Genomic DNA, 16,048 nt, shown 5'->3' on the forward strand with positions numbered 1-16,048 from the left:
TTATCAGCGACTCCACTGTTGTTGTTCGAGCCGTCGAAGTCAAACCGTGGCACATTTTGTTGTTTTGCCCGATAGCACCACACGACAGGAAATTCCTCCTGGTGTCGATTCATCCGTGTCTGTCCCTCAAATTAGGCCTCTTGCGTAAGCACGGGGGCAAGGGGGGTAAGTTCACGGGGGGCATATGAAAAATCGTGGCTGGCGGCCTGATCCGCCTTTGTTTCTAACCGCCGTCAGTTTTCACCTCCTCACGTGACTGTCTTGCAAGTTCACTCGTGCGCCGGCTGGAGCCACATGACACACTTCTGCATACATTGACTTCCTTGTTGGCGATTATGGGGGCTTCTGATCAAGCCTTGGGAAATGCAGCCGTGACAGCCACATCAATATGATCAGAGCTCTCTGCGGTGGCTTAGCTGACCAGACTTACTTCTGATTACTCCACGCTTGAATGGAACACTTAATCGTTAAAGTACAGGTCCTGAACGTACACGGTCATTGAAGCGCTACTGAAGAGCATGGCTAGCCTTTTTATTAGTTGGCCCTGCACATTTGAGGCATTTTTCGAAGATTGAAACCATGTGCAGCATGAGATGGGTACTTATTGAACCTGATCATGCACTAGTAGGTGGAAGTACCTGGACTGAGCAATCATCAGGCCAGAGTCCACTGGAGACTCATTGTTAAAATGTGAATCACAAAAAGTTTATAGGCTAATACCCCTGTTCATGACAGTTTCCCTGAATCATCATTTACATTAAATGCACTGCTTTGAACTATATTGATGCTTAGAGAGGTCAGACAAACTGACATTCACCCATTTGCTACTCCAGTTGAGACTCTGGTGGAAATTTTTTGACCGTTGTCTGCTAATCAGGAACCGTGTTCATTTCAGTGAACTCTCCCTTTAAAACATAGGCTGATGATTCAAAACAATAACAAGCAAACTGTCTCTTCTGTCTTTCTTAAAACACTTAAGGTGATTACATTGGACTCTTGTTTCTTCACCAAACTTACGCATGCTTCAAATTCAGCACAAAGACTCTGTTTTCACTTGTCGAAAACCTAACGCTCATCCAGGACTGTGAAAAGAGAAAACATTGTTTATCGACTTCACATGTTAGCTAGAAGCCAAATGGGGTTCTGTTACGAGTATTTTGATTAAAAGCTTTTGTACCCTAGCCTGATAAAATACCGAGCCTGGCAGCTCAGCAGCCAAGCCTCAGCGAAGCTGAGACACAACAGTTGCTTACGATGTCCCACCACGCGCCACTATGTCTGCCCTCTCCAACCTGTATTGTCCTATTTAGGTTATTTTTCTGAACAACAGGCATGAATATGATCAGTCAAGCCTATTCTGTCTCCTCTCTGTCTATGCATGGTGCCACTACAAAGCCCTCCAATTCAGGCTGCCCCAAGGCCACCGGGTTGATATCAGTGGTGACATCCCCCATGTCTTTCTTCCCACACACGGAGTTCCCGCCAGCATTGTCCTCACTGTGAATGATAGATGCCATCAATGGGCACCTTAGGGCCCATCGCTTGTGGGGAGTTATGCAGCAGGCCCCCACCCTCCTTCTATTGGAGGCTATCAGTCCGTAAAACTACCCTGGCAGTTATATTGCCCTGTGATTGGCACAAGAAAGGCCCCGGTGGAACGAAGGGTGTGGCGGCTGAAGGGTGACTCAGCCTGACCCTGGCTAACTACCCGCCTAGCTACCCTCTGAGTGTTTTTTCAGACGTCGGGGAATAACTGCAGGCTCATTGGAGCAGCAGCAGCGGCAGTGACATGGGGCTCTAATGAGCAATTCAGTGACAGCTCTGATATATAGCGCTGCCATTCCGGAGAATGCTCTGTGGCGGTCGTACTGTTTTCTTGTAAGAAGAGATGGAGATAAATACCCAAGCTGGTCCAGTTAAGGGCCGAGGTCCTGGTTTGTCTCCCGCCTGTCACCGGGGGTCTTGTTGTGTTGACATAAAAACTCGCTGGAGGATGATGCCGAGGACAAACGTGTCGGGCCGCAGAAGGGCCTCTCGCTGTTTAATCGCGCTAGCCGGCATTCCTCCGCGCGCGGTGACGTCTTCTCGGAGGCGGCTTCCGTGTTTGCGGATGGCGAGTGTTGTCTGTGTTTACACTGTTCAAAGGGGTCAATTAGTCGCCTGCGCTCAATAGTTGTTTGAGGCTGTCATCTGTTCTGCTTCTCTTTTTTTTTTTTTGAAGCGCCGCGTCTCAATGGTGTGCGACACAATAATTACCCTTGTTTTCGTATTTGTCGCTCGACCCGGCGGTAAGCCAGGGCTGCTGCTGCCTTCAGGCTCTCGTCTCTTTGAAGGCAGCGCACGGCTCATCCATCTCGGTCACTGACACCATCATTCAGTGGAATAGATAATCTGTTATGCAATGTGGAACAACTGATAGAAACTTCTCAGGAAGAAAGGCTCTTCTTTTGAGTGAAGACCTAATTAGTTAAAAGGTACAGACTTTCTAATTGGCATATTGGTAAATTTTCTGAGCAACTGCTAAAGTCGGCCGACTATGTGCGTGTGTGCGCCCGGAGTGTTGTTTTTAGAGCTCCACTTCTCGTCTCCAGCCACTGGGATTTAGTCAGTGGGTGTCTGATGCACACGGTATCCGGCCTGTCATCGGGAGACAAGTGATAGTCCCCTGGGATCAGCAGCTTGCAAGGCTTTCAGACCTCTGGCAGTGCAGATGTCTTCATACCAGCTGACATCTGGGCTCTGCCTCAGACAAACAAAAAAAAAAAGAAAGAGAAAAAAAAAAGGAGCAGACGCGTTTGGTAAGAGGACACTTAAACAATTAGCCCAAGAATCCTGAAAGAAAGAAATACCTGAAAAGTGCTTGTCGCGTCCTGTTCTGCTGTGAATGCGAAACATAATTAGTTGATGGATTTTGTAAAATGTAAAATGAGGAGTTATTATTACTCATTACGTCGACATACCACAGCATTTCTCTGCATCATTTGCGGCCTTTGATAGTGTCTTTTTCTGTTCCTGGGCGATTCTGGTGCCATCAGCTCATGTCTTGACTGGTTTTGTCGAGATATCCTCCTCAAGATCTCCGCCGCTGATTTGTTTTTCCCTCACTCTGTGAAGCATAAAAACAAGACTCCGGTCAGACTGCTTCAGCCTTTATGCAAATGTTAGTAATCCCTCTGTTTCTAAGTTTCGCCTTGCACTTGTCCAAAGCGGTTTGGCCTGAGCTGGATCACTCGGATTTAAACGATGAGATCTCGCTCGTCCATCCTGCCAACTTCCGATAGAAAGCGCTGGTGATGGTGGTCTTTTTTCTATGGTTCAGCAAGCAGTCGGCCTCCTTGCAGTTGTGACAAACCCAGGAAGCAGCTGCCTCGAGCTGCCGTTAGGAGTTCCAGAAGAAAACAAGCTAGAAAACAGGAAGTGTTGCTGCTGCTCAACAGATTTGTTTATACTGAAGCGGCTGTTTTGTCAGAATCTGGTGGCTGAGTGATATTTTTCCCCAACGCCGCTGTCAGATCAGTTGTGGACAGTTTTGGTTTCACTGTTCAAATGCAAACTGTTAAGCGTAACTCCTAACTATTAACATCAACAACACCTGCAAAGGAGCAATGAAGGTCCTTCTGAGCGCTAGCGATCGTTTCCCATAATCCAGCAAGATTAACACGGTGGCATTGCAAAGGATTTCAGAGTTTTAGATGTGCCTCTAAACACTTGAGTGCAGCTTCAAATAATGAGGTCAATTTTTTTCTATGGAGCCTGACGGTGCATGACGAGTCCTTCACAGGCTGCTGGCCAAGATGCTGAGAAATGGCACAGAGGAGGTAAAACGAGTTCACGCTCCGGGGAAACAAGAGTGATGCCGATGTGAATCACATTTATTCCTGGATTAGTCTTTAAGACTTCTCAGTAATGTTTTTTACCTGGCACTTCAGAATAATTTCATCCCTTTTCACATGTTTAGCAGTTAGTAAAGCATCAGCAAACATTTTAGTAATCATTTGTAAAGCATTGTTCCTACTTGTAAGTAGCTTTTACTTGATTTGTAAACATTTGTTCATTGATCATAACTCAAGTATGACCACACTGTCTTCTATTTGCTTGACAAGAACTAATTATTAACAAATGAAAAAAAAACTTGGAAATGAAGATGGAAGTTTTTAGACTGCGACTTCCTACTTCTTGTCTTTGAGCCGCATTGTGCAGTCAAGCTTGTTAGCATGGTTGCAAGGTCAGGGTGGCATCTCCGAGGCTATTGTGGGAATTTATTGTCTTGTTAAAGGGCATTTGGTGAGTTGCACTGAACCTTTGAAGTGTGCAGACTTGAATCAAGGCCGTCTGGTTAAGAGAGAAAAAAACAAAAAAAACAGCCGGTGAATCTGTAATTTAAATTCTAAATGTTGTTCACGGGCAAATATGTTGCCAGTGAACCAAGAGATGAAGAAGGTGTTTTTAATAATCAGGCTGTCTGGAGATGCTGCCTCAGGCGCTCGCTAGTCAAACCTGCACAACTTTCAAAGCACTTTCTTGAAGTGTGTTATTACGTTGTCCCACACATCCTGGTGGAGTCAGTCAGGAGTCCCTCACCTGTCCTGTTCAGCCGTGACCTAAGCCTCTGTGGTGGTGGTCCGTCCTCAGCCGACGGGCTAGCTGCACATTAGCTAGCGGGAATTCTGCCACGTCACAAATTAAAGAAAACCTTGAGTTCGCTACGAACAAACAAGTTTTTTTTTTCCTTTTACGTGTCGGTTATGCTTTCAAGGCCAGCCTGTGTGAAGATGTGTGTGTGTGAGTCACGTTTCCCAGATGCCAATTCTCAGCGAGTCGAGTGAGAGCTGAGTCAGTCGGTCTGAGCTTTGCAGCCAGACAATTGGCTTTTACTGTGGTGGCCTTTTCAAAGTGTTAAAATCACCAGCCGCGTATCATTAGTATAAGTTGTCTAAAGAGAGGAGATGGCCAAAGAGGGTTGGGTGAGGGGGCGGCGGGGTCAGAGGTCAAAGCAAGTCGTTGATGAGGACAGAGGGGGCCGCGACAATAAGCCGTCTGCGGCGGGAACTGCTCCGGTCGGCAGGCGAGGCTCATCAAGACGTCCAGTGAGTGACAGCGGCAGTGGCGGGCGGCAGCTGCCGTCCGTCTGGACGCGTGGGGGCCGCGGAGTTAAAAAAGAGCGCGCGGCTTTACCGCCGCCCGACCCACTTTGCACACTTTGACTGTTTGACCGTCAGACGAGTAGCGTAGAAACACTCTTCTTTGATATTTCTGGGGTGGCGCGTGCACCCGCTTCCCCCTTTACGCGCAGAATGGCTTTGAGGGGAATGTAATGAGAGAGGGGCTTTTAGGATGCCGACCCAGGGACCCTCCCCATTGTAAAAATAAATCCCTGAACACTTAAGTCTCGGCGAGTGGATTTCATAGCGGATCAGGAAAACATTTGAAGAGCCTCCTCGTCGAGCGAACAACCCCCAAAATGAAACACACATGCATGTGACCTCAAGGCTGGAGTTTCCCTCACTGTCGAATTAGTGGCCCGTCGGATTTGGATGATTTTTGAGCGTGGCTGTGAATTTTATAAGCTGCTCTCTCAGTAGGAAAATATGGAAACCATTGTGTAGTATATTTGGAGAAGAACATTGTGTCACAGCGTCACAGTGTCACAAGTTGTCTGAATATTGAATGTTGTACGGCGGCTTTATTGAAAGAAACCTGCGCCTGCAGAGAAAGTTCATGAACTGAAGATCCATCCAGATTTTACTTAATCTCAAAAAGTTTAGTTTGAAAACCAAATGTAATAATAATAATCAGGTCTATTCCTTTTTCACCTCTGCTGCCCCTGCATAGGAAGTTTTAAGAGACATTGCCTTAAAATGCATGTTGTGCATTTTGTACGCAAATTTTTGTACGCATGCATGCATATGAAATATTAATTTATTTCTCTTTGCTTCTCCTTCATAAATTAAAAATGAAAAACAAAGCTATGCAAAGCGTATTGAAGACATTAAATGTCATGAAGTGGCTGCCAGGAGAAGCAGAAACTAAGCCAGAAAAGCAATTGAGAGAAGATTTGGTGAAAAAAAAAAAAGCCAGCTGTCAACACTTTGCTCTCCTCATCCATTCAAGGCAAGGCGAGGGAGTTTTTATTTATGTAGCATATTTCATGCACAGTGCAAACTCAGTGTGCTTTGCGGAAGCAAATCCCGCAGCACAGGATCAGAACATTCAACAGAACAGTTAAAAGACGTGTTAAAAAAATTAAAAGGAAAAAGTATAATGACAGATCTATTAACGCTCACTATGGAAACCCCTGGAAAGGTCACCTGAGCTGAATGTTCGTTCTGTCAGAGTTAATTCGGCAAACCTGTTTCCAAAAAACTTTTTAGAGCTCTGATTCTTTTAAAAAAAAAAAAAAAAACTTGGATCACCTCAAGTGAGCGTACAAACTTTATTGTGAATTACAGAGATAGTTGTTTCAAAGTGTGTCTTTCACAAAAGAATTCTGATGTGAATTTCTCTTTGAAGAATCCCTTATAGGAAGCGCCAGCATGTCATTTCTAAATCAGTCAATCAATCGATTAATCAATCAATCAAATTTTCTTTATTGTCCTTGTACAGCAAGCGACAAGATTCAACCAACTTCATGGATGATATTTAAATAACAACTTAAAAACGACGACGCTCGGAAATAAATCTATATTATAAACGATAAATAGAAGAGAAATAACAGCAGCACTGTGTTGACAAATTGCACCGCAGTTACTCAGCATGTGGATGGCTGCTATCCAGCTGCAGCTGTCACTGCTGACTGGAGTGACCCTCCGTCTGTCAGAAGGTCAGAAGGTGTTTGACAGCAGGGCAACAGGTTGTATAACTGTTGATCAATGATTCAAGGTTAGCCTTTGTCCAATCAAAAGCCCGGCCGACCAAAGCAGTTAGTGGAGCAAAAGTTGCAAGGCACCAGCGGCTGACGAGGGGGCCTTTCGCGTCTTTACAGAGCGCAAGCCGTTGAAGTCATTCACAGGGTTCCCCCTTTAGCTCTCTGATGGATTTACCAGGCTACACAGCTGAAACAGTTTGAAGTCTGCTTTTATACTTGGAAAGAATTACGACAGCCGAGGTCCTAAACTGAAAGAAAACAAGGTAATGCTGAGGAATTTCGAACCCGCGAGCTCCGCTAAGCGTGAACAAGGTCAGGTGGTGACTTAATCTCGCTATTCATAACTTTTTTTTTTTTCCCTCTCCCAATGCAACAAGGCAATCTCTTCAATCACCTGTAAATTGAAATACAAATGGCGCTTTCAAAGAGTCAGATTTCTCTCACCCCCCCCACCCCCCGAGTTTTTCTTGGTCATTTGAAAGTTTAATCCCGTTCTTTGAGTATTGTGTGCGGCCAGCGCAGCGTGACTTCCAGAGCAGCTGAGGTGAAGGCGACCATGGAAATGTCGGCATTGCCAGGAAACCTGAATTCTCCGAGCGGTGTTTTCTCACACACCGTCCTCCCCCCTTTGTCCCGGCCTCTCCGACTTTGTTTTATTACCTCTCTAGTTTGGTGGGAGAAGATCAGTGGCTGAAGAATGCTAGTGGGATTCAAGGAATTCTCTTTGTTTGGTTTTTTGCCGAGGCTTCCAAAAAAAACTTAAGAAAATTAAGAAAAAATGAAAATAAAAATTAGAATTCTTAAGACTGGAAAGACTTTTTGTGTTAAAGCAAGCATTTCAACTTTCAACTTTTATGTGGGTTTTAATTAACAAAAAATATTTGATATGAAAATATTTCGAAAAGGTAATACATATCATCAAAGGTTTTTTTCTTCTAGAGGGCCTTTATAGTTATTGACTATTGTAAACATCTCCCATTTCCCCCTCTCTTCTTCAAAAGTCTTTGAATTTTCATGGTTTCCTTTACAGTCTATATTGCTCATTTACGAGAGCCGCCCAGTTAGAGCCAATAAAATCAACATATTTTTATTGGAATTTGTTTAATTAACCCCGTTACATTTATAAATCTTCCTTCTAAATGTTTAACCAATGTGTTTTAGTCAAAGAAATACCAAGAACATTGGACAGTTTTTCGAGCAGAATTTTCGAAAAAAAAAAAAAAAAAGGGCTCTTGAGCTTTTTGCTATATTTGCACCACATTCCAAAAACGACCGCCTTCTCGTCCTCCAAGAACTTTTCTTTTCCAGCAGTTTGAACTAGCGCACATTTTTCCACATTCATTCCCATGTCATTTGAAAATTGCAACCCCTCAAAGTCAATTTCCTACCGATTTATAAAGACATGTTTCATTATTTTTCCAGCCTTGTGTGAACATCTGCTTATTCAGAAAGAATCCCAAGTTACTTTTGACACGTGACAAACCTTTTTTTATCGCTGGTTCTATCTAAAAGCAAAGCACAACAAGCATCCCCAGCACGGCCAGCTTTCCCATGTCTCCCCTCATATCCTGATCCACAGAGACGTGACAGTTGGGTCACGGGACAGCGAGCTGCCCTGTACCTGTGAAGTCAGGAAAGGTGTTTCCTAATGAGAGGGAGTGCTCTGGTGCGCTCTGGTCGCTGGGGTTCCTCCTCGTCCGGCTCTCTGCCGCTGCATCCCTAATCTCCTGTAATTACGGCCACTCTGAGCTCCCACACTGTCTCATTAGGCCCTCTGCTGCAAACGCTGATGAAAGGTCACGCCGGGTCACGCCGAGGGCAAGGACATTAAGTGTGTAAAATTAGCAGTGACAAGAGTTTGCGGAATACAATTAGAGGAATAGCAGCAGGGCCTGATCCCTGATCTGGCGGTGGAGGTGGGACCCCCGCCCCCTCCCCCACCTTACCTCCCCCACCTTGCCTCCCCCTCCCTCTAATTTCCTGAATGTTGCCCACCTCCCTCAAATGTTACCTAATCAGCCTCACCTTTGTTCCTCTTTGTCACCCACTTGCAAAATCCACACAAGGCTAAATACTCTATTAGCCTCCGTCTCCTTCCTTCTGTGTGATCTCCCTCTGAAAAGAGCCACATTGCCTTAGGGAACGCCATCTTTCAAGATGTGTGAGGGACAAAAAGGACCGGTGTTTGATGTCAGGTATTGACGTCACCTGACGTCCCGTTCTAAAGACTTGCTGTCTGAGTGGAAGAGCAAGAATCAGTTAAAGTGAGGACTAAGAAGACAAAATTAATCCGACGGCGTCAAACTGTTAGCAAACACCACTTTTCGCTCGTCAGTGCTGCTGGGTTAAAATTTAAAGACAGTTCAGACCGGGTCACTTTGTCGAAATCAACAAATTTTTATTATACAATCAAGCATGTTAGGTTTGGCGGTATGGTTCTGCTTGGGGTCCCCCCACCCTTTCCACGTGCTTATGCCTTTCACGATGGCTCGTGAAAGGCATAAGGCAGGGAGGGCATCTCAGGTTCGGTTTGGGTTCTCCCTCTCCCACGTTCTTGCGTGAGAGGCCTGGGCAGTAAGCTCTTCCTGACCTTCAAGAGCCATCGTGAAAGGCATTAGGCAGGGAGCCCAGCAGCAGCAACTACGAACCAACCCTGCAGAACCAGAGCTACAGAGAAAATGTTGGTTTTAATCGTGATGGAGGAGCAGGGGAAGATGATCAGTTGGGGTGGCTTTAAAAAGGGCGCTTCTAAAGAGGCTGGCCAATAGGAGCTGAGGGAAGTGATGTAAGCCTACAGCTAATTAGGGTCGCACAGCCTCATTTCCCCAAATGCACACATGTACAGGAACCACATTTGGGTAAAACCAACAGCATCAACATAATGTAATAAAAGTTACAAGAACTTTATATGATAGATTCGCTTTTTCTCAACACAAACGCAGCTATTGAAGCAAAGCCCACGAAAACACCAACTTCGCAATGCAGTCAACACAAAATGAGAGCTCAGCATTCCGTCGGAGTCTTTCATTTTGCCAGTGTTGTCTTGCCCTTCTTTTACGAGAACACGTGTTGTTATATGCCAGGTGTCAACCGTAATGTCTCAGTTTAAATCATATTTAATGAGAACTGAACTGTCCATGTCAGATTTTTATTCTCCAACCGTGATGTATTTAGATCTCCTCCCACTTTTCGTGCCAATATGGCTCTAAATAGCCGACATACATCTTAGTTTTGCCCCCCCCCCGTCCTCCAGAAGCCAGAGGCTTTGGTCTATACTGACTGATCCTTTCAAACACAAATTACTTAAAGCGTGTCACGCCTGAGTACATCTCGCACGGATCAGAGCCGCGATGTTCGCTGCCTGCTGTTTGCCTTCGGCTGTGACCGTCTGTCATGTATCTGCCACCTTCTTTCCTCGCAGGCATGCGCTCCGAGGAAACTTTCCCGTCAGATCAGGCCTGGCGCATACCGCAGCGGCATGTCTCGCATGCGCAGCGGGGCCAGCGAGACAGGCTGGATGCCACAACAAGTAATTTTTGGATTTATGCCGGCCTCCGCGCGCCGTCCCAGGCACCCGAACGTCCCGGGTCAAAGTTGGAGGAGACAGATCCTGACAGGTAGAGCTACAGAGGGAGCACACGCAAAGGGTCAGAGGGAAACAGCCCGAGGTCGAAGACTTGGTATTTGTTCCTCCCGTTTGTCTGCGTAGATCATAAAACGCTATTCTCGACACGCAACTGGCCTACTTTCATCTCCCTGATCCGATGTGCTGCTTTTGCACGCGGTGAGACGCGACTGGGAAGCCTTTGGCTCCGGCGGTTCTACTGGGCTCCGTGGGGCAACATTCTGTCCCGGCACAGTCATAAAGGGAATGTGGAACCACTTTAAGTCTCTGCGGTGTGAAGATTACTTTGCAAATGTAATTGGTTGCAATTACATGTTACCCCGTTTTAAATGTAACAGTAGTGGATCAATTACTTTATCAAAGTAATGTAACTAATTACGTTTGATTACTTTTCTCAATTTTGAATAAATGTCCTCAACTGTTTACAGTGTTGAGTCTTGTAGCAGTACTCAAAACAGAGAGAGACGATTCAACTGGCAGACGAGTGGTAGGGGGCGCTGCAATTCCGAACTTGACAGGAGAACCAATCAGAGGCATCGGAATAGGATCAAACTTTTGTCTGTGTTAGGAAAGAGAGAAGGATGGTGCTCGTGCTAGGCAAGTGCACCATGGATGTATTATACGAACTGGATATCGCACTGGCAATTTGGCGGCGGGCCAATTTTTCCCAGTGGCCACTGGAGGTACTGCAGCAGACAAAAAATCCCATGGGCCCAGAAAGCATTACATAAATAATTAGAAAGCATACAAAAATAAACGTCTTTAAAACGGTTGAGGGTACGACTGTGACCTGAAACGCAATTCATAGCAAATCTTTAATGCAGATTTTTCAGTTCTGGTCTTTTAGACGTTTTTTTTTAAAAAAAGATAAAGGCCAGAAAATCACCAGAAAAGAGTTTATTTGTTGCAATGTCGTACGTGCTATTAGCCTGTTCTGATTGGCTGCATCCTGACGTGTCAGTAGGTGACATTCTCCAGAATCATTCTGATTGGCCAAATAGACCATGTGAATTGCAAAGGCATGAGGGGAAGTGACAATACTGCCAATGCTCTATGGGCTCATTCATGCGGAAGTCAAAAACCTTTTTTTATGCGCTGGGTGAGCAACTTCATTGAAATGAATGGGCCGCCATCTTGGAGTCTGGGGGTGTGAAGTGCACGAGAAAACCATGTAAAGCAACAAAAATAATATTATTAAACATAAAGCCCGGCCTTTTTTTGTAAAGAAAAAATTGGTCGGACGTAATTAAAATCATAGTCGTGAATAATTCCACAAGCAACTGTAATTTCGTAGTTTTTCCCAGTAATTTCACTGATTACAATTTCCATTGTTTTGTAATTAAATTGTGTTGTAACGTTACATGTAACTCATTACTCCCAAACCCTGCTTAAGATGACAAGGAGTCTGGAAGTGGTGGTCGTTGGAGTCAGCTGTGGCGAGGAAAAAGAGAAAAGAAATTAGGGCTTAGAGGGCTGAGAAGCAGCTGGACCTTAAGAGTGGGGTGCCCTCCGACACATAAACATACATGAGTACCTGCTCGAGGAAAGACACACACTTGCATGCTCATGTTGCGGTGAAGTGAAGGCGCCGGATCATCAAAACCAGGGATTAGAGTTAAGGAGCCAGCGGAGCAGAATGTTCACAAAACATTTCCAAACTTTAAATTTCTGGCTCTTTGATGCTTGCACACGAATCCCTCGTGGTCACACATGCACAGATGATACAACGTGAGGCTCAACCGCGCTGATGTTTCTCGTCCTGCGGGTGTCGCACAGTGTTTCACCAGTGTGCGGCTGCTCCGCGGGTTCTTGTCAACACATGCCCTGGGAAGCACAGGCGAACGAAAATAAAACACACAAAAGTGTGTATAAAAGGGGCAGATAAGCAGAGAGGGTCAGATTGTGTTCAGTGGCATTTTCACATGAGAAACGTTCAGTATTGTGGAGCAACTGTGGGACCAAGACTGCTGGGTTTTTTTCAGTGCCAGAAATGTTTTTTTCATAGAGCAAACAAACTAATAAATTAACAATTTGAAGAATGACTTAAACTGATGAGAATTTATTGTATTGCAAATAATTTTGCAATGACCAGGGAAATAATTTCCCATGCATTCCACGCTGAAAATATTGTATTTTATCAGCAAATCACTCAAAACTTAAAAAAAAAAAAAAGAAAAAAAAAAGTGACATCTGGTTTCCTTTGAGTGATTGTTTCGATTCCCAATGGACGACATTAGACCTGGTTTCGGATTTGTTTTCCTGCAATTGAATCATTATAGGTAAAGTACACTGAAGTGCTGTTGCCGCTCCGTGTTTTCCACCAAGCTGTGTCTCATATCAAGAGAAGCTGCGCTCAACACCGGATGATTAACGCCCTTCGTGAGTGAGATGATTTTTTAATGACGCGGAAAAGTGATCATTTAAGGTTCGTGAAAGGAATCCCGGGACATCTTTAGAACGAGTGGATGCTAATTACAGAGGCATGCGCGCGCTTCGTGCTTTCTCATCAGGGGGCAGAGCGTTTTGAACTTCCCTCTCTCAAGGAACCACATCAGAACGTCGTTGCCACTTCTCAACCCAGTCGGCCGCAATTGCAGGCCTGCAGGAGACAAGCTGTGCCCGAAAGTGGCACCTAGAAATCACCCGAGGGGATTTGTGATTATCGGACGCTTAATTTCCTGGAAATAGCCAGTAAAGTGATCCAGGGCGAGCAAAGTTTTTCAAAGCGGGCACACTGACAAGTAAATTCTGGTCCACTTTGATTTTGAATCGTTGTATTGTGTCAGCTGTGCTTCCTTGTCCGGTGATTGATGGGAGCAGAGCAGACAAGCCCTCACCTTGACGAGCACGTCTCAGTCGCGAGAGATGGAGGAGATGAACAGCAGGGGGCGTTGTTGCACCTGAGGGGTTGTCTTGCTCAGAGGCAAAGTGAAGAAATATTACTGGTGCGTTACCACTAGTTAGTTGATAAATAACATTGTTATCTGAGCATCTCCTTTAGTTTTCATATACATTGGATATGATAAATGACTGTTTAAATTGAATCTCTTATTTGTTTGTTTGTTTGTTTGTTGTCATTTCTCCTCGGTACTGCAAATACTGTGGAGGATGCTGCGAGAATTGTGTGCTAAAGCAACACCGGTATCCCATGTACCTTTAAAATGATGTTTTGACCAGTGCCATTGACAAAAACATCTGACTGGCATTATATCGGAGGATATGACCATGGCCTTAATGTATGAACTAGTTCCACTCCTACATCAGGGCCAGCCAGCATCATAGAGTCACTGGTAGGAAAGGTTTTTGATACTTGTTGTACCTGGATATGCAGGGATATCCTTGTGAACCCCTGGCTTAATTCTATGATGACTTTGGTGGTCTTGGCTGAGCTTATTTCACCAGTTCCTCTGTTTTACTTGAGCTTCAGCCCGTCAGACTTGTTTGCTGCCAGCAGACTTATTACCAAACCGTTTTTTTTTTTTTTAACTAAACACGCCACTAATGACATAAAAGGTATTCATGCTTAATACTAAATGAGACCTGAGATATCATCACGCAAGGAATCCAAAATAATCCACATACTAGACTGAAATGCAGAAGGAAGCCTGCAGCACACACAGAGGATAAATGCCTGTGCAAGATGGAAGTGAACGTTTTCGAAGGTGTCACAGTAGCAGGGGGAGACCAGCAGGAGTGACCATTAAAAAGCCTTTAAAAGGGGGGTCTTTTACACTGGAGGTCAAAGGAGAGGGTGAGCTTCCTGCGAACGGTTCCAGTTCATAGACAGTCAGCCGGGCAGGATGCTTCAAGGTCCCTCGCAGAGAGACCTCACTCACCTGAAGGAGACTCGGATGGGTTTCACCGAGCGCCCAGTCGACTTTCCCGTGGTCGCAGCACCTGGTAAACGAAAGCAGCTGTGGAGACAGCGGGGGGGCTGGGAGGGAGTGCGTCTCCGCATGAACTGCAGCAACGTGCGCTGTCGCTTCAGATCAGAACCCTAAAAGGAAACAGGTTAGCCCGTCCGCTGCAGCCCAGCAACCCCCAACCATCACTGATGAATGCGGCAATTTTCTGGGCCCGTGACCCCCGCGAGATAATATCCGGTGTCTCACAGGGGTTTCTGTCCCCATCGCGGTCTGAGGAGACATTAACTCTGGTCTCCGGGGAGCCGCGGCCGTCCTTATCGCAGGAAGTCACGCAGAGCGGAATGTAAACCTACAGCTTCACAGACGGCAAAGAGGGGTTTTAATTTGCTGCGTGATTGTTTTGGAGCGACATCAACGTACCTCAGAGGTGACCTCTGGTTTTATTATTAACTTTCTGAAGGATAAACAGCATTTCCTAATATCAATTCATTTTTATTCATTGCTGTGTTGACTTCTGTTGTATTTTTTGGAACTCTTCTCCCCAGTCGGCGCTACTTTGGTGGTGTTGGCTCTGTTATATCAACAGAGCCAACAGCGTATTCACTGAGTTTCAGATACTTTATACATATAGCATTGTAATTTGGTAATATAAACTATTTTGCGAGAGACACAGCGAGAATTTCTTACTGTGTTCGGTTCCTAACGGGTCAAACCATGTTTTCATAAAGTTAAATAGACATCTGGACTTGCCAATTTACTGAACGGAGTTTTATTTACTTTAATGACATGAGATAGTCATATCCATTGCAGTCCTTTGCGTCCAACAAAGATTTACAATTACTTTCACGGCCCATCACGCTTTTTTTGACCTGACATGCCAGATGAGATGTTTTCAAAACCGCAAAACCTCTTGGATTCATTTCTCATATCCATCTGGAAAAGATGTCTGCATTCAAACAGGACTGATGTAAGTTTCGTACATCAGGTGAACAAGGCTGCATTGAATCTAATTCGAAAGCCAAAGCTGATTTTGCCCAAGTCAGGCAAGGAGGACATGTTGTTGTTGTTGTTGTTGGGGTGGGGGGTTGTTTGTTGTTGTTTTTTGTTTTTTACACCAAGCTTTTTTTCAGTTTTTTAACCACAGTAATAACACTGATTATTAGCTAAGCTCCTCCTTTCAAAAAAACAAACTTTTTTTTTCTCTTTTTGCCACAACTGAAAGGAACCTGATTGGTGGGTCAGCACTAAGACGGAATGAAATGCTTCACAATGGAGCTTTGCAAGGTGGATGTGCGCATTGCAAGTGGATAACGGTTATAATGTCCGTTCCCTGTCATCTGTGTTCGATTAACACATATTAGCATATCTGAAGATCAACCACAGGGTAACACTCCTGTGTGCTTCCTCCCCCAAACTTTAATTTTCTAAGTCAAACCTGAAGCACATGTTGCCCCCCCAACAGAGTCTCAGATCAGGTGAAGGGGGGTTGATCCCTAAACACACCGTGCCTTTTTAATGTATGGTAGTGGGTGCACGGCTCCTGTTTCTCTCCCTGCAGTTTGGGCTCGGTGACGGATGGATGCGTGGGGGCTGGGTCGGGTGATGTAAGGTGAAGTGGCGCCTGGAGTCGGCTGAAGGCGGAGACTCACTCATGTCCGCGGAGGTCATCGAGTTGAACACACACACACACAC

General features: G+C 45.2%; 1 protein-coding gene across 2 annotated transcripts in view; it reads left to right on the forward strand.

Annotated features, from left to right (window-relative positions):
- megf6b (multiple EGF-like-domains 6b) overlaps positions 1 to 16,048 on the forward strand; it is a 58,669-nt gene that overhangs the window by 11,694 nt on the left and 30,927 nt on the right. The gene's annotated exons all lie outside the window — the stretch shown is intronic.

The sequence above is a fragment of the Nelusetta ayraudi genome, unplaced genomic scaffold (genome assembly GCF_046127955.1).
Source record: "Nelusetta ayraudi isolate G7.1 ecotype Tasmania unplaced genomic scaffold, CSIRO-AGI_Nayr_v1 ptg000017l, whole genome shotgun sequence".
Taxonomy (NCBI): Eukaryota; Metazoa; Chordata; class Actinopteri; order Tetraodontiformes; family Monacanthidae; genus Nelusetta; species Nelusetta ayraudi.